Genomic DNA, 18,622 nt, shown 5'->3' on the forward strand with positions numbered 1-18,622 from the left:
GATGCCAAGAAAGCCTTTAAACTTCTCATTTGTCTGTTTTCAATCCACCTGTTAATTTACATTTCAGTGTGTCTAGAAAAGATTGACAAAACTTTTAAGACTCAAACCTAAATGTCCACAGCTTTACCTTCCAACAACATAACTGTTTAAAATCTCAGAATTTGACATGTCATTTAGTTCAAGTGGCATAGCTGTCAACTATAACAATTTATACCAAACTACACCTTCCTACTTTGTAATGTAGTTACCTCCCTCATCTAGATGACATTTATTTGTGACATTAATTTATGACTCAACTCACATATCAAAGGGAAGTGTTATATGTTGGGAAACATTACTACTAAAAGTAAAAGAAAAGCCCGCACCTCTATATTGCTATAAATGAGAGGTGTGTTTGCTTATATTAATAAAGATATTTCTTCACAAATATGGATCCTATTGCATTCATTTGACAGAGTACCTTTGCCAGAAGGTTGCTGACAGCAGTGCTGGGATCTCAGAGCAGCTGTGTAGGATGATTTTGCCATTGTCAAGAAATCTTTTTAGTCATTATTTTCCATTACTTTACTTTCCTTTTCAGTTCTTCTCCTACACTTTCCTTTTTTTTTTTTTAAAGCAATTTTTTTTATTTTTTTTAAATTTATTTATGATAGGGGGGGGTGGGCAGAGACACAGGCAGAGGGAGAAGCAGGCTCCATGCACCGGGAGCCCGACATGGGATTCGATCCCGGGTCTCCAGGACCGCGACCTGGGCCAAAGGAAGGCGCCAAACCGCTGCGCCACCCAGGGATCCCCCTCCTACACTTTCCTAATCCCCTTTCTTACTATCTAAAATATTGAGCTATAAAACCACGTGTATCGAGGGTATTTAAATTTTTTGAGGGTGTTTTGTTTTGTTTTGGTCTTCCTAAGATTTGCTCTCCTTCTAACCCTTAGCTCTTTAGAGGAAATGCACAATGTCCTTTCATGGACATTCAGAGTAATGATGATATCTATAAAATTAAAAAGAATTGTTGAGTTTGGCAGTTTCTTATCAGATAACCCAGCGATTCCTCTCCCAGATATTTACCCACAAGAAATGAAAACATTTTCACCAAATACACGTACACACCACATATATACACACACAAAAAAAAACTTGTAAAAAATGTTCACAATAGTTTTATTTAAATAGCTCAAACTTGGAAATAACCCAGATATTCATTAATAGGTGAGTGAATAAACAAATTATGGTGTATTCATACAATAGTCTACTACTCAGTGGTAAAACGAAATTACTGAGAAACAGAATGTAGATGAATCCCAAAAACATGCTGAGTGAAAAAAAATCCAGGCACAAAAGAGTACATACTATCTGATTCCATTTACATGAAATTGTAGGAGCACCTGGGTGGCTCAGTCGGTTAAGCATCTGCCTTCAGCTCAGGTCGTGATTCTGAAGTGCTGGAATCGAGTCCCTGCAGTGCCCGGAACCTGCTTCTCCCTATCCCTCTGCTGTTCTCCCTGCTTGTGCTCTCTCTCTGAAAAAAACAGACAGGGATCCTTGGGTGGCTCAGCGGTTTAGCGCCTGCCTTCGGCCCAAGGCGTGATCCTGGAGTCCTGGGATCGAGTCCCACATCAGGCTCTCTGCATGGAGCCTGCTTCTCCCTCTGCCTGTGTCTCTGCCTCTCTCTCTCTGTGTCTCTCTCATATATAAATAAATAAAATATTTTTTAAAAAAAGAAAAAACAAAAAAGCCAAAAAAAAAAAAAAAAATCTACATGAAATTCTAGAACAGGCACCATAGTAATCTATGGTGACAGAACGGGCAAAACTAATCTATGGTGGTTGCCTGCAACTGAGGTGGGGTGGGAGATTGATGAGAAAGGAGTAAGAAGATATTGGAGGGGGTGGGAGATTAAAATATTCTATATCTTTAAAAAAATAAATAAAAATAAAATAAAATATTCTATATCTTGACTGGTCACATATATATATTCATTTGTCAAAATAATTAAAGTGGGGCATCTGGGTGGCTCAGCATCTCTTTTTTTAAAAAAATATTTATTTATTTATTTATTTATTTATTTATTTATTTATTTAAGAGAGAGAGCACTTGAGTTGAGGGGGTTGCAGAGGGAGAGAGAGAATCTTTAAGCAAACTCCCCACTGAGCACTGGAGCCTGATGCAGGGCTTGATCCCAGGGCCCTAAGATCATGACCTGAGCTGAAATCAAGAGTCAGAGGCTTAACTGATTTAGCCACCCCAAGTGTCTGACTCTTGATCTCAGTTCAAGTCTTAATCTCAGGGTCATGAGTTCAAGCCTAGCCTGGGGCCTACTTAATAAAAAAAATTTTTTAATAAAATAAAATAAATATACATTAAAATGTACATTTTTATGTAACAGTATTGTAAGTAAATTATACCTCAATAAAGTTGATTTTAGGGCAGCCCCGGTGGCTCAGCGGTTTGGTGCCACCTTCAATCCAGGGCGTGATCCTGGAGACCTGGGGTTGAGTCCCAGGTTCCCTGCATGCAGCCTGCTCTGCCCTCTGCCTCTGTTTCTGCCTCTCTCTCTCTCTCTCTCTCACTCCGTGTCTCTCATGAATAAATAAATAAAATATTTTTTAAAAAGTTGATTTTAAAAGTTAAACAGAATTGATTAATGTGTTAGTCCTTGTCCTTTTTGCTCTTATATCCATTCCTTCTCCCCCTTTGCTCTGTATTGTAGGGAGGCTGAAACTTTCAGGCTATAGTCACAAGGTTCCTTGACAGTTGACTTCCAGCTGAAATTTGCATTGGCAGGAATTTGGAAGGTGGCAGGAAAGGTGAAAACCAGGATATTTATTCCCTGTCCCCTATCTCAGTTCTAATGCCTGCTGCATCTCCTTGGTAACTTTGCTCCTCCTGAACATGTCTATTGAAATTCCAGCTTTTGCCTACGATACCAGTCTCTGAATTCCAGAAACATCTTCTTCCATTTGTCCATCAGCCTACAGATGATAGTGGCTTCTAGCTTCCTAATCTTGCCTGCTATGGACTCAATATTTGTGTTCTCCCAAAATTCTTATGTTGAAATCCTAACACCCAAGGTGACAGTATTAGTAGGTAGAGCCTTTGGAAGGTAATTAGGTCATGAAGGTTTGGTCATAGGATTAGTGTTCTTAAAAAAGAGGCTCAAGAAAGACCCTTCTCCCTTTCTACCACATGAAGACAGAGTAAAAAGATGGCTTTCTGTAACCAGACACTAAATCTGCCAGAACCCTGATCTTAGACCTTCCAGCCTCCAGAACCATGAGAAATACATGTTTGTTGATTATAAGCCACCCAGCTTATGATATTTTTGTTATAGCTGCCCAAACAAGACTGTCTCACCTTCCCTTTTGACTTTTCAGCTCTTCTATCACTTGTATAACAAATTTCCTGTATTCTATTCCTTGATTTCTTAACTGGATCTCAACTGATGCAATAACAAATACAACTTTAAAGAACCATAAAATGGATTATATATATATAAAATAAGTACAAAGGGATTAAGCAGACATTAAAGCAAGTTTAGATCTTCAAAGTTGCTTCTGAAACATTGAGCTTACTTGAAGTTAGCAGTAAATGATTTCCTAGAATTAAAACTTATGATAGGTTGCCAGTGGTTCAAGGGAAGTGGGAAAGGATGAATAGATAGCACACAGGATTTTCAGGGCAGCAAAAACTATTCTGTATGATACTATAATGGTGGACACATATCATTAGACATTTACGAAGGCCCACAGGATATATAACACAGTGAACCCAAATGTGAACTGTGTACTTTAGTTAATAATGAATTGATTCAATTATTGGCTCAATTATAACAAATGTACCTAACTAATGTAAGATGTTAAATAACTGGGGAAACTGGGAATGGGAGAGAAGACATATATATGAGAACTCTCCATCCTTTCTCCTCCTTTTTTGGTAAATCTAAAACTGCTCCAAAAAATAAAGTCTATTAATTTTAAAAAGGTAAAATATTTGACACGTGGTAAATAACTGGTACTTGTAACTAAGAAAAATCTATTTCTTAGTTTATCTTCACTCTTTTGTACACTATTCTAAAATATGCCTTATCTCTTTATAAAAAATAGAAATACTATTTCCAAAAAACCCTCAATTTTATTATTGCCAATTATAAAAAGCTATCAACTTGAAATTGATGCCATATCTCAAATGACAAAACAAATGTTTTTATATTTTTGAAAAAGTGTAGTAATAATAAAATATATAATCTTAGGTCTAGTGCCTAGGAAAATGTTTAAGGCCAGGCCTAATGATGAATGTTAAAATGTAAATATAAGGATGTGTAATTTTTCACTCATATTTTAAAAATTGAATGGAAGGATGACTAATGTATAAGTACTTATTAAGATATTAAATCAGGGGACACCTGGGTGGCTCAGTGGCTGGGCATCTGCCTTTGGCTCAGGGCATGATACCCGGGGTCCTAGAATCAAGGCCCGCATCAGGCTCCCCACGTGAAGCCTGCTTCTCCCTCCGCCTGTGTCTCTGCCTGCCTCTCTCTCTCTCTGTCTCTCATGAATACATAAATAAAAATCTTAAAAAAAAAAAAAAAAAAGATATTAAATCAGTTGTGTTGTCAAACTGACCAGTAGGGAGCAATAGAATACTTGACAACTGAAAAAACTGAGCACATAGAAGTGTTTTCAAATAAGAATTTCTTCCCCCTTTCTCCTCAATATACCCTAGCTACATATTTTCCATTCTAAATCAATAACTTTAAAATAATCTCCATTTGCTGCCAAAAATATGACTGCTATATTAATTTTTATTCCCTTTCTATTGCTAGCTAATTGGTCATATTGCAGCAACAGTCCAAAGCTGTCAAAATTAAAATTCATGTCAGGTAATAACAGGCCTACATGCACTATTTCATTGGTTTTAACAAGCAAAGAAGTCCCCCAAACAGCCTCTTTTTTTCTTACTGTTTTAATCACTACTGATAACAATCTTTGTTTTTATCTAGCATAGTTCTTTGAGGAACCAAAATTGTGAACTTATTACAACATGCTTATGAAAGAGGAAGCGGGCAGGGGTCCGTGGTAATTTCTGATGAAGGCACTATAAACGGCTAATATGTGGTATATGCCTTCTGTAATTAATGGTTCTTCTAAAATGAATTGACTCTATTAAAAAATGTACTTCAATATTTTGCTACTGGTTTCCACTTTATAGAATCTAAAAAGTGCTTTATGGTGGTAAAAATCTATATAATCATTTCCCTGTATATATTTACTTACAGTAATTACACTGTAAGAATTGAGACTGATATTGGTCATGTTCTATTTTAATCACCAAATGCCCATTACCACTCTGGAGCATTCATCAAAAAATCCAACTGCTTTTTAAAATAAAAATGAAATAGGCAACTAAATATGAAAACTTCATAAAGGTGTCTTCTATGCTCTGAGAGTTCTTAACACCTTATTCTTTATTGAGTGTGAATCTAATGGAATTGAGCCACAATGACATTTGTGACTAGAAGGGAAGATGGAAATGATTCCATTAACCTAGAGTGCTGTAACATATGGTAATCATAGGAGGTAGAATAGCTGTGTTGGACAAGGGTAGATGTAAGCCATGTGGCACAGACATTATCAATTACCACACATGGCAACCATGCTGACACAATGTATCTTCTCCAAAAAGGAAATGATTTTGGGCATATGAAGCCGTTTGTTGCCTTATGAAAGAGTGATCTATAAATGACATATCTGGCACCAATGTAGCACACGTGGTTTCTAGTTAATCCTGCAAGTTGAGGACAATTAAGATTTGATAAACCTCCATATACCTAAATAACAGTACAATACATTGCAGTTATTTGAACAAAGGCAGCTAATCAAAATATTTAGCAAAATAAATTTGGGTCCTTCATGTATAAAATTATTTTTCAAATATCTTTTTAAATTATCATATAAAATTTTGGAATTTTGTATCTCTGGAAATATATGCCAATACATGAAATTATTGGTATAAAACCTATGGGATAGGCAAAAGGTCAACTAAGGTGTACTGGGAGATGGAATTACAGTAATTGTAATTGCTCCCAGGTTTGACAAAAATACTGAATTTGAAAGAAACATGATAAAAATTGTTCTAAGAAAATTTGATATATAAACATTCTTTCAGATGAGTGCAGGGTAGATTGAAGAAGAGACACTGAAGGCTGAAAGATCAGTTGGGCAGTGGGAGAGAATGAGAACACAGAAGAGAACGATTCATTGGGAATGAAAATGAAAATAAAGAGAAGCTAAAAGACACTGTACAGGAAAATCTGAAATTCTACGGTTTCACCTGAAGACATAACCTACCCAGGAAGGCTCTCAAGAAGCTGTTCTGGATGTCTATTGCTGCATAACTACCTCAAAACTTAGTGGCTAAAACAAAAACCATTTTATAGTATTTCACAGTATTTGTAAGTTGACTGGGTCAGCCAGGTGGTTCTCATCTGTAGGTCTCATGAGGTTCCAATCAGATAGAAGTTAATAGGAGATAAAGTCATCTGAAGATTCAAATGAGCTAGATGTCCAAGAGAACTCGCTTAGATTTTACTTTTTTCATTATATTGAAAAAAACTGAGTGAAAAATGGCTAATATGTACATTGTTTTCTAGATACTCATTTGACTGTGTTGCCAAACCAAGAGTTGAAGCTGGCTATAAACTGGGTCTTCAGCTGGGCCTATCAATTTTAATGCCTGCACATAACATCTCCAACATGATAGCCTTAGAGTAGTCAAATTTCTTACATGGTGGCTCAGTGTTCCAAGAGTGAGTATTCAGTAAACATGACAGAAAGTGCATAGACTTTTATAACCTGGTGTCATAAGTTAATAACATCACTTCAGTGGTACACTATTGGTCAAAGCAGTAATAGGCCCATTCAGATTCAAGACAAAGGGACAAAATATATCCCACCTCCTGATGAGAAGAGTATCAAAGAATATTCTAAAACTACCATAGTGACAATTACCTGCATGAATTTATGACAAAGTATAGCCACTTGAACTTGGAGGTTCAGAAGTGTGATTGTTCCAACCTTAATTACACAGAAGGATGTTAACTAACAAATCTCAAAAGAAACTGGGCAGCCTGGGTGGCTCAGCAGTTTAGCACCGCCTTTGGCCCAGGGCGTGATCCTGGAGACCTGGGACCAAGTCCCGTGTCAGGCTCCCTGCATGGAGCCTGCTTCTCCCTCTCCCTGTGTCTGTGTCTCTGCCTCTCTCTCTCTCTCTCTCTCTCTCTCTCTGTATGTCTCTCACGAATAAATAAATAAAATATTTTTTAAAAAAAGAAACTGATATATAAAAATCACAGTAACATACAAATTTACAATGAGAACCATTAACTTCCATTGAGACCGGACATTTGCATTGATAGGGCTGAAACTAAAGTAACTGGGATCCAATTTATCAACAGGTTGATAATTGATGTACATGGAATCAGATAAGAGTTCACTATGACTCAAATATTTAATAGCATCAAACTGAGATAGCCTGATGCAATCATTTTTAAAATAAGGATCAGGTATCAAGACCAATCTCAGAAGGACCCTCAACCCTTTGAACAGGGCTTGGGTAGTTATGTAAAAGCTTGCTCCATTTCGACCCTCCCTTTTCTACCATATTGTATTTACCAAGCCGCCTTTTGATTGACACATTTTTAAGAATATTCCCCCATGCCATATTTTCTCAACTTAGAGTTTCCAACCTCAGCATTATTGATGTTTTGGGCCAAATAATTCTTTGTTGGAAGACTATAATGTATATTTTATGATGTTTAGCAGCATACCTGACCTTTACCCACCAAATGCCAATGGCACCTATCCCTACAGTTGTGATGACCAGAATATCTCCACACTGCCAAATGTCCCCTGGGAGACAAAAATCATCCCACCTCGAGTACCACTTCATTAATATAATTAAGAGCAAGAAGTTAGACTTCTTTTGAATTTCTGATAGGCTATTTCCCAATGGTATGACCTTGAGCAAGTTATAATTTACAATGTACATTCCTTTTTTTGGTTACCCAGCAGCTATACCACTTTCCTAGCAGTATCTCACTCTCTTTGAGGGAGTTATCTCTCCTCCATTTTATGTAATTTGGATAGTATTCCTGGCCTCCTCTTACATAAACCAAAGATAATTCTAGTGATTTCTCCCAGATTCTATCACATTCTGGGGTCAGACACTGATCTAAGGTCAACAGAATACTCTCTCCCCAGACTTTGTTGAGCAAGAAGTATAGATAGGGGATGCCTGGGTGGCTTAGCGGTTGGGCGCCTGCCTTCAGCTCAGGTTGAGATCCCAGGATCTGGAATCGAGTTCCGCATCGAGCTCCCTGTGAGAAACCTGCTTCTCCCTCTGCCTGTCTGCCTCTCTCTCTTCTGTGTCTCTCATTATCTCAAAGATAAATAAATCTTTTTTAAAAAGAGAGAGAGATAAGAAGAAGGGTGATAGTTCATTCATCAGTGGGTTCCTACCATGAGACCAATCTCATGGTCCTTGTTGTCTAGTGCTCTGAAATTAACTAGGTCATGCATTTCTGAGCTGGTTTCTTCTGCCTTCCTATCATTTCTGTAAGTTTTTTTTATGTCTTTCCAATAAGTTCTTTTGCCTTAAATTTCCAGTAAGTTTCCATTATTTACAATTGAAGAATCCTAATAGATGCAACTTATCTGAGGATAAAAATACCTACCCTTAACGAAGTTACTGAATGGGCTATTTTACAATAATACATGTAAAGTACTTAGCATAGTCCCTGACATGTGGCAATCAGACAATAAATGTTAGCTACTATTAGTAAGAGTCTTGAAGATTTCATAGTTTAATTCTGAGAGCAAAGTTATTTCTCTAAATTGCAAATTCTTAGTCTTAGTGGGACTTGCTGACACTTGAGTGTATAGAATTAATTATAGAATTAATAATTTGGCAGCAGATAAGACATGTAGTCATTATGAGAGTAAGTCTTGAGAAAGATTCCAATATTAAGAAAAGTGAAATACAGAACAAGCTGGTGGTTTCCAGAGGGGAGGTGGGTGATGGATGGGTGAAATAGGTGATGGGGATTAAGGAGTGCACTTGTCTGATGAGCACTGGATGATATATGCAATTGTTGAATCACCATATTATATATATGAAAGTAATATAACACTGTATATTAACTATACTAGAATTAAAATGAAATTTTAAAAATTTAAAGATTTTGTTTATTTGCTAGAGAGAGAGCAAGCACAAATGGGGAGGGGGTGAAGGGAGAGGAACAGTCAGACACCCCACTGAGCACAGAGCCACTGTGGGTCTTGATCCCAGGACCCCAAGATTATGACCTAAGCCAAAGTTAGAAGCTTAACTAACTGAGCTACCCAGGCCCCCTAAAATGAGATGAAATTTTTTAAAAAGAGAAATGAAGTAGAAAAAAGAAAACCAGTTTGGGGATTGAAATAGCATTGTTGTTTTTTTCTAAGATTTTTTTTTTTCAGTAACCTCTACACCCAGTGTGAGGCTCAAACTTACAACCCTGAGATCAAGAGTCGCATGCTCCACTGACTGAGTCGCCAGGCGCCCAGGGTTGGTTTTATATTCGTTAAATATTTGATAGAATTATGACATTGTTCACAGAAAATGGACAGCAAGGGTTTGGAGCATGGGTGATTAAGACTTGATTTGGGACACAAAAAAGGATTAACATGACAACTGAAATAAGAAACTAAGGTAATTCTTCCAAGGCTGGAGAGAAAGTGGACATCTTAAGGTATTCTTTCATTATAAACAGAAGCCAATTGGTGCTGATTTAACAAAAAAACCATTTATGGGAAAGAATAAAGTAGGAGAAATAGAGTCACTTCAACTATCTTATCCAGTCATTGCTGCTGAAATAAATATATTTCAATCACTTTTCTCCAGTCCTGGGTCTTCCACTCAAGTTTCAAGTGTAGGGGCAGGAGCATCATTGACTCCGCCTGAGCTCCTGGCCTACCCCTCACTAATGAGGGGGCAAGACACCAGAAATTACAGTCCCACTAAGACTTTATAAATTAAAGAATGGGAAACACAACTTACAAAAGGAAAACAGGGAGCTATTAAGAAGAGGACATGTGGGGCAGCCCAGGTGGCTCAGCGGTTTAGCGCCGCCTTCAGCCCAGGGCATGATCCTGGAGACTCGGAATCGACTCCCATGTCGGGCTCCCTGCATGGAGCCTGCTTCTCCCTCTGCCTGTGTCTCTGCCTCTCTTTCTCTCTGTGTCTCTCATGAATAAATAAATAAATATTTTTTAAAAAGAAAAAAGGAGATATGTGCTTGCTTTAGCAGCACATATATTAAGAAGGGGACATGTATGTTGATTATCAAAAAACACCCTATGCATGTACATTAAAGGGGTCTCCAATTCAGGCAAAAGAGCAAGATGGTCTTATATCAAAGTTCCCAAGGGGACAGAGTTTCAAAGTGCCAAATGTTGCTTCAAGGATGAGAATTGTAAGGGGAAGAGGCCTGCAACTCCATCAATTTTATTGAACTTTATGGGGCGCCTGCATGGCTGGATCAGTTAAGCATCTGCCTTCAGCTCAGGTCATGATCCCAGGGTCCTGCCTCTCCCCCTGCTTGTGCTTGCTTTCTATCTCTCCCTCTCAAATAACTAAAAACCTTAACATTTTTTTATTGAACTTTGGAGAATACAATTTTGGTAGAATAGTGAACAAGCGAATATAAAAGCCAAGTTAGAAAAAGAAAGGAATGATGAGAGGTCCAGTTTTTAGTAAGTTCATAAAGTGCTTCTTCGGGATCCCTGGGTGGTGCAGCGGTTTAGCGCCTGCCTTTGGCCCAGGGCGGGATCCTGGAGACCCGGGATCGAATCCCACATCGGGCTCCTGGTGCATGGAGCCTGCTTCTCCCTCTGCCTCTGTCTCTGCCTCTCTCTGTGTGCCTATCATAAATAAATAAAAAATTAAAAAATAAAAAATAAAAAAATAAAGTGCTTCTTCCTCCATAGTATCAGTGTACTTTATCTAAATTGAGCAACTCAAGGCAGCCTTGAAAGCATAGCCAAGGGAACCTGGGTGGCTCAGCAGTTGGGCATCTGCCTTCGGCTCAGGGCATGATCCGGGATCTGGGATTGAATCCCACATCGGGCTCCTTGCAGAAAGCCTGCTTCTCCCTCTGCCTGTGTCTCTGCCTCTCTTTCTCTATGTCTCTCATGAATGAATAAATGAAAGAAAGAGAAAGAAAGAAAGAAAGAAAGAAAGAAAGAAAGAAAGAAAGAAAGAAAGAAAGAAAGAAAAGAAAAGAAAAGAAAAGAAAAGAAAAAGAAAAAGAAAAAGAAAAAGAAAAGAAAAGAAAAGAAAAAAAGAAAAGAAAGAAAAGGAAAAAGAAAAAGACCGGCCAAATCTGTAAATGTTGGACTTCCATTTTCATTAAATATTTGAAAGCCAATTGGCTGCCCAAATAAACAAAATCTTAAAAAACAAAAAAAAAGCTAGTGCAAATATTACTTTAAAAAAATTAATTGGGGCAGCTGGAGTGGCTCAGCAGTTTAGTGACACTTTCAGCCCAGGGCCTGATCTTGGAGATCCAGGATCGAGTTCCATGTCAGGCTCCCTCCATGGAGCCTGCTTCTCCGTCTCTCTGTGTCTCTGCCTTTCTCTGTCTCTCTCTCTCTCTCTGTGTCTCTCATGAATAAATAAAATCTTTAAAAAATAAATAAATAAAATTTAAAAAATAAAAAATTAATTGAAAAACAGGGGTGCCTGGGTGACTCAGTCGGTTAAACATCTGCCTTCAGCTCAGGTCATGATCCCAGGGTTCTGGGATGGAGCCCCAGGAGCCCCACATTGGGTTCCCTGCTAAGCGTAGAGTCAGTCAGCTCCTTCCTCTCCTTCTGCCCCTCCCCCCTCACTTGTGTTTTCTCTCGTTTGCTCTCTCTCTCAAATAAATGAATAAAATCTTTTTTAAAAATGCAATCAGAAAATTTTTTTAAAAATTTTTAAAAAGATTATTTATTCATGAGAGACACAGAGAGAGAGGCAGAGACACAGGCAGAGGGAGAAGCAGGCTCCATGCAGGGAGCCCAACATGGGACTTGATCCCGGGTCTCCATGATCATGCCCTGGACTGAAGGCAGAGCTTAAACCGCTGAGCCACCCGGGCTACCCAGAAAAAAAAAAAAAAAAAAAAGACCAGAAAAATGTTTTTTCTCTTGAAGAACTGGTATACTTACCATTAGACCAAAAGTAACATAACCAATTATGCCTTCCTCCTCACCTTGGTTTATATGACTTTTTAAAAATAAAAACAAAAATTTTTTAAATTTATTTGAGAGAGAGAAAACGAGGGACAAAGCATGAGCAGAGGGGGGGAAGCAGACAGAGAAGGAGAAGCTGACTTCCAACTGAGCAGGAAGGCCAATGTGGGGCTCAATCCCAGGACCCTGAGATCATGACCTAAGCTGAAGTCAGACGCTTAGCCAACTGTGCCTGCCAGGTGCCCCGGTTTATATGACTTCTTTTTTTTCTTTAAAGATTTTATTTATTTATTCATGAGAGACACACAGACACAAAGGCAGAGATACAAGCAGAGGGAGAAGCAGGCTCCCTGCAAGGAGCCTGAGGCGGAACTCGATCCCAGACCCCAGGATCATGCCCTGAGCCAAAGGCAACGTTCAACCGCTGAGCCACCCAAGCATCCCTACATGACCTCTTAACATGAATTCTATATGCTGCTTTGCTTTTGTCTTTTTTTAAGATTTTATTTATTTACTCATGAGGGACAGAGACAGAGAGAGGCAAAGACACAGGCAGAGGGAAAAGCAGGCTCCATGCAGGGAGCCAGACATGGGACTCCATCCCGGGTCTCTAGGATCACTCCCTGGGCTGAAGGCGGCGCTAAACCGCTGAGCCACCCCGGCTGCCCTGCTTTGGTCTTTTATCTGTATTAATCTTTAAATTTTGAAATAGGTAAAACATGTTTTCATGAATTCTCAAGCCGGTCTGAGAACCCAACTTTTATGTTCTCATAAAACAGGCTACACATAAAATTATTCTCAGAGTAATGGTGTATTTAAAAATTCACACTTAAGGAAAGCCAAATGGGTAGTGAGATTCAAATGGATAGTTGAAGCACAGAAAGGCCAATGTCAATGATGAACTAAATCTGAAAACAGACAAAGGATTAACTGTGGTTGAATATACACGAAATCTTGTCAACATGTTTTATGCCAAAATCAGTTCTGAGGGAGCAAAATGTTCTGTAAATTTTTAACAGTAACAGTAAATTTAGGCACTGACGTTAACTAAAAATACATATTATGAACAGCCAGCCTCTCTTCTGTAACTCAATGGTTTTTTTAAAAGCAATAGAACATTTCGACATTATGTCTCAAAACTGAAATGTAACGTATTGGAATAAAACCACTAGTATTATTGATTTTGAAAATTAAAAAATGTAAATGTCACTTTTCCACATTTTTTAGTATTGCTCATTTAAACTGAATATTTAATAATGCCTTTACAGTAAGAGAAACCACAAAATATCCAACAGTGAATTTAGCAATCATTTAGTCCTATATTGTTTTATAAATAAGAAAAGGTCATGGGAAAATAAGGGTGCCAAAATTGACATGGCTTACTAATGTCTCAGCTGAAATTAGAATGCAGGTCTTCTGGCTCTAGTCGTATGTTTTTTCTACCACATTATAAGGTGATAACTAGATGTAAACATTTTACTAGGAACATTATTAACAACATCAAAAAAAGTTTAGAAAATAAAAATAGCGGATATAAGAAATGAAAGTAAATTTATTAGGGTTAAAATTTAAGCTAGTAGGAATAGTTAGAAAATATTTCAAAGTCAAATCAACTGTCCCAAACTTGATAAGCAATAAAAGTCAATAAAAGTTTCAGAAGCCAAACTGTTGCTCATATGAATTTATAAGCAAAATAATATTGGAAACAACACAAAATGAGGGGCACCTGGGTGGCTCAGTTGAGCATCCAACTCTTAATTTCGGCTCAGGTCATGGAATTGAACTCAGTGGAGTATGCTTCTCTTCCTCTGCCCCTCCCCTTGCATGCCCTCTTTCTCTCTCTTTTTCAAATAAAAAAAAAAAAAAACACCAAAACGCCAAATGTTCAAGAAGTTAAACATTTTAAGTGAATTCTTTAAATGTGGAATATACTTGTAATAGAATACTGTTCAGCCATAAAAAATGAAGTTCTTATACATGCTACACCATGGATGAACCTTGAAAGCATGCTAAGTAAAATAAACCAGGCACAAAAGGAAAAATATTGCATGATTCCACTTATATAAAATACATACAGTAGGCAATTTCATAGAGAGTAGATCAGAGATTACCAGGAGCTTGTGGGGGGAGCAATGCACAGAATGGAAAATTTTGCTTCAAGTGTACAGAGTTTGGGTGATGAAAGTTTTAGAAACTGGTGATAACTATACAACACTGTGCATGTAGTTAATGCCACTGAATCGCACACCTAAAAAAGGTTAAAATAGCAAATTTTATATATATTTTATCACAATTTTAAAAAGTTAAAAAAATATTTTGGGGCACCTGGCTGGCTCAGTCAGCAGAGCACATGTCTCAGTCTCAGGGACATGAGTTCAAGCCTCACATTGGGCATAGGGCTTATTTTTTATTTATTCTTTTATTTTTATTTTTTTAAGATTTTATTTATTTATTCATAGAGATGCAGAGAGAGAGAGAGAGAGAGAGAGAGGCAGAGACACAGGCAGAGGGAGCAGGCTCCATGCAGAGAGCCTGACGTGGGACTAGATCCAGGGTCTCCAGATCACGCCCTGGGCTGCAGGCGGCGCTAAACTGCTGCACCACCGGGGCTGCCCAGGGCTTATTTAAAAAAATAATAATAATAGCAATAAAAAAGTCAAACAAAAATTTCAATACCACTATTAAGTTATATTCTTCAATAGGGATGCCTGGGTGGCTCAGCGGTTGAGTGCCTGCCTTCAGCACAGGGCATGATCCTGGAATCCCAGATCAAATCCCACATCGGGCTCCCTGCATGGAGCCTGTTTCTCTCTCTCTCTGCCTATGTCTCTGCTCCTCTCTCTCTCTCTGTGTCTCTCATGAATAAATAAATAAAAATAAATAAAAATTAAAATTAAAAAATAAAAAATAAAAAAAAATAAAAAATCCTCAGAAACATTAACCTATGCATGACAAGTTGTATTCTTATCTGACCTTTGGAGAAACAGAATTTATTCTAAATCTTATTTGAAACATTCATTCAACAAGTAGTTATTAAATGTTTGTATGTTAGGCTTTAGATGGATAGATGGATAGAAGGAATGAATATAGACAGACCAGCCTATCCCATCTACCTTACAGAAGGATCAAATTAAATAATGTAAAAGTGTTTGAAAATCATAAGGCATTATATACTTTGTTACATATCCCCCCCCCCGCAAATTCAAGCTAAAGTTATAATGCTCTGGGAGGAAAAATACTTTTAAAAAGGGTAAATTGTTTGTAAAACCAGGAGAGAATTAGTTAATAAAGACTACCCATGTGTTTGAAAAATTATAGATTTATGCATTAAAGATAGTGGTGGAATTATCTCTAAGGTTTCCTCTAGCAATAAAAATCTATAATCATTGCTTTGAAGTATTAAGCTTCTATCCTGAAAAATAAAACAAAAAAACAAATTCCTGAGTTAAGTTGTCGGAGCTTTTAATTCTATACCTTATTATATTTTATACCTTTAATAACTTTTTTGAAATCAAACTTTCTTTTTAAGATTTTATTTATTTATTCATGAGAGACACAGAGAGAAAGAGAGGCAGAGACACAGGCAGAGGGAGAAGCAGGCTCCATGCATGGAGCCTGAAATGGGACTTGATCCCAGATCTTCAGCATCACGCCCTGGGCTGAAGGCGGTGCTACACCGCTGAGCCACGCGGGCTGCTCTCAAACTTTATTTTCCAAGTGCATTAATGTGGAAAAGGCTTCCCAAAGCAGAGCAATTCTGAATTGCTAGTTTTTGTTTACTCTTCCCAAAATGAGGGGTGCCTGGTTGGTTCAGTTGGTTAAGCATCCGCCTTAGGCTCAAGTCATGATCCCAGGGTCCTGGGTCCTGGGATGGAGCCCCACATCAGGCTCTCTGCTGGGTTGAGAGCCTGCTTCTCCCTCTTCCTCTGCTTGTTGCTCCCCTTGCTTGTGCTGTCAATGAATAAAAAAAATTTTTTTAAGATTTTATTTATTCACAAGAGACTCAGAGACACAGGCAGAAGGAGAAGCAGGCTCCTCACAGGGAGCCAGATGCTGGTACTCGATCCGGGGACTCCAGGACCTCGCCCTGAGTGGAAGGCAGATGTTCAACCGCTGAGCTACCTAGGTGTCCCAAGAATGAGTAGTTTTTTTTTTTTTAATTTTTTTAATTTATTTATGATAGTCACAGAGAGAGAGAGAGGCAGAGACACAGGCAGAGGGAGAAGCAGGCTCCATGCACCGGGAGCCCGACGTGGGATTCGATCCCGGGTTTCCAGGATCGCGCCCTGGGCCAAAGGCAGGCGCCAAACCGCTGCGCCACCCAGGGATCCCGAGTAGTTTTTAAAGTAGACTATTAATGGCCTGTGCCTGTGTTGTACTAATTGTGGCCAGGGCATTGCAAAACATGGAATTGATATAATATGGTGGAAATAAATGGTTTTTTTGTGTGTGCAAATACATCTATGTGTATAAATGAATTACCAGAAAGGATGATAGCAGTGGCATGAAAAGGAGTAAAAGCCAATATACATCTTTTGGATTTACCACACTGCCCAACCACAAAATGAAAAATGGATGCAATCATTGGTTAACCAGGAGGTGAGGCCTTTAATGACTTACTGGTTGTAGTAGGTGGCAAATGTATAAATCCTGTAATGATGGATATTCCATCACAGTGTAAGTTAAAACAGAAGAGACTGGGGAAAAATTTATACTTACATACATTTTATAATTAAGAAAGAATAATAGTCCTTGAAAAATAAAACTTTCAAAAAACTAAGGAACTATCATTTCTTTTTGTATCTTTTACCCTTTCACTCTCATAAATGGGAATGACCATCTATGAATACGGTTAAAAATGGCAACATGTCTGTCCCAGTGCTTTCCAAACTTTAATGTGTATATTTATCACCTAAGGATCATTATTTCTTAAATCATGTTACCATATAAATTGAAGGGGCTGAATTAGGGCTCCCCCAAAACATTTACAACCTAATTCTGGAATTTGTGAATGTTAATTTACACGCCAAAGGCACTTTGCAGATATGAATAAGGGCCTTGAGATAGAAATATTATCCTGGGTTATCTGAGCCCTAAGTGTAATCACAAGAGTCCTATAAAAGGAAGGTAGGAGACAGTTGGAAAATGGCAATTGAAAAAAACTGGAGAGAGAGATTGGAAGATGCTACACTGCTGTCTCTGAAGATGGGCTATGAGCCAAAGAATGCAGGCAGCCTCTAGAAGCTAGAAAAGGCCAGAAAATGGATTTTCCCTGCACTCTCCAAAAGGAATACAGGCTTGCTGACACCTTGTTTTTAGCCCTACGAAACTGATTTCAGACTCCAGAAATGTAAGATAATAAGTCTGTATTCTTTTAAGCTGCTAAATCTGTGGTAATTTTTTACAGCAATACAAATCATAATTTGAATTTCCTTAAAAAAAGAATTTGTATGCTTATTAGCAGCATTGTTTATAACACTAAAAATACAGTAATAACTAAAACTCCAAAAAAGTTTAAAATTATGCACAACCATTAAAAACTATCACAGAAAAATTATATGGAGCACAAGAGGATACAGTAGGCTCTTTAAACAGGTAACCATATAATTTTGAAATTTTTTATGTATTTTATTTTCTATGTTTTTTTATTTTTTTAAAGATTTTATTTATTCATGAGAGACAGAGAGAGACACAGAGACATGGGCAGAGGGAGAAGCAGGCCCATGCAGGGAGCCCGACGTGGGACTTGATCCCAGGTCTCCAGGATCACACCCTGGGCTGAAGGTGGGGCTAAACCGCTGAGCCACCGGGGCTGCCCTGCTGTTATTTTAAATTTCCGTATTTCTACAAACTGAATTCTTTCTAAAATTCATGTTGAAGCCCTAAACTCCAGTGTGTTTATATTTGGAGATAAAGTTTTTGGAGGGTAAATAATGCTAAATGAGGTAATAAAAGTGAAGTCCTAATCTGATAGGACTGGTGGCTTTGTAAGATGAAGAAAGATATATCTCTTCATGCATGTTCAAGGAAGGGCCTTGTGAGCACTCAGTTAAGTAGGTAGCTGTCTACAAATTTCACCAGAACTACACCATGCAGACACACTGATCTTTGACTTCTAGTCTCTAATACTGTGAGAAAATTCTGTTAAGTTTATGGTATTTTGTTATTCCAGGCCAAGCAGATGAAGATTTAAGTGTATATTATAACTAGGAAAATAATTATCTTTTTAGCAATAGCAACAATTTTGAAAGGCTATTTTACATAAAGTTTATCTAAAGAGTTGCAAACAAAAAGAAATACACTTGGGACGTCTTGTGGCTCAGCAGTTGAGCATCTTCCTTCAGCTCGG

The 18,622-nt window shown here is 38.0% G+C and overlaps 1 protein-coding gene across 3 annotated transcripts in view; it reads right to left on the reverse strand.

The window, feature by feature from the left end:
• Nucleotides 1-1,145: 1,145 nt before the first annotated feature.
• Nucleotides 1,146-18,622, reverse strand: part of RAD51C (RAD51 paralog C) — a 57,085-nt gene continuing 39,608 nt past the window's right edge. Inside the window, exon 10 of one of the 3 annotated variants that reach the window (XM_077852498.1) lies at nt 1,146-1,518. The gene's annotated coding sequence lies outside the window, so the exon portion shown is untranslated. Of the gene's footprint in view, nt 1,519-13,162; nt 13,182-14,157; nt 16,225-18,622 lie in introns of those variants that run through there. The other 2 variants (XM_077852497.1, XM_077852499.1) reach the window with 2 other exon arrangements.

Source organism: Canis aureus, chromosome 16 (genome assembly GCF_053574225.1).
Source record: "Canis aureus isolate CA01 chromosome 16, VMU_Caureus_v.1.0, whole genome shotgun sequence".
Lineage (NCBI taxonomy): Eukaryota > Metazoa > Chordata > Mammalia > Carnivora > Canidae > Canis > Canis aureus.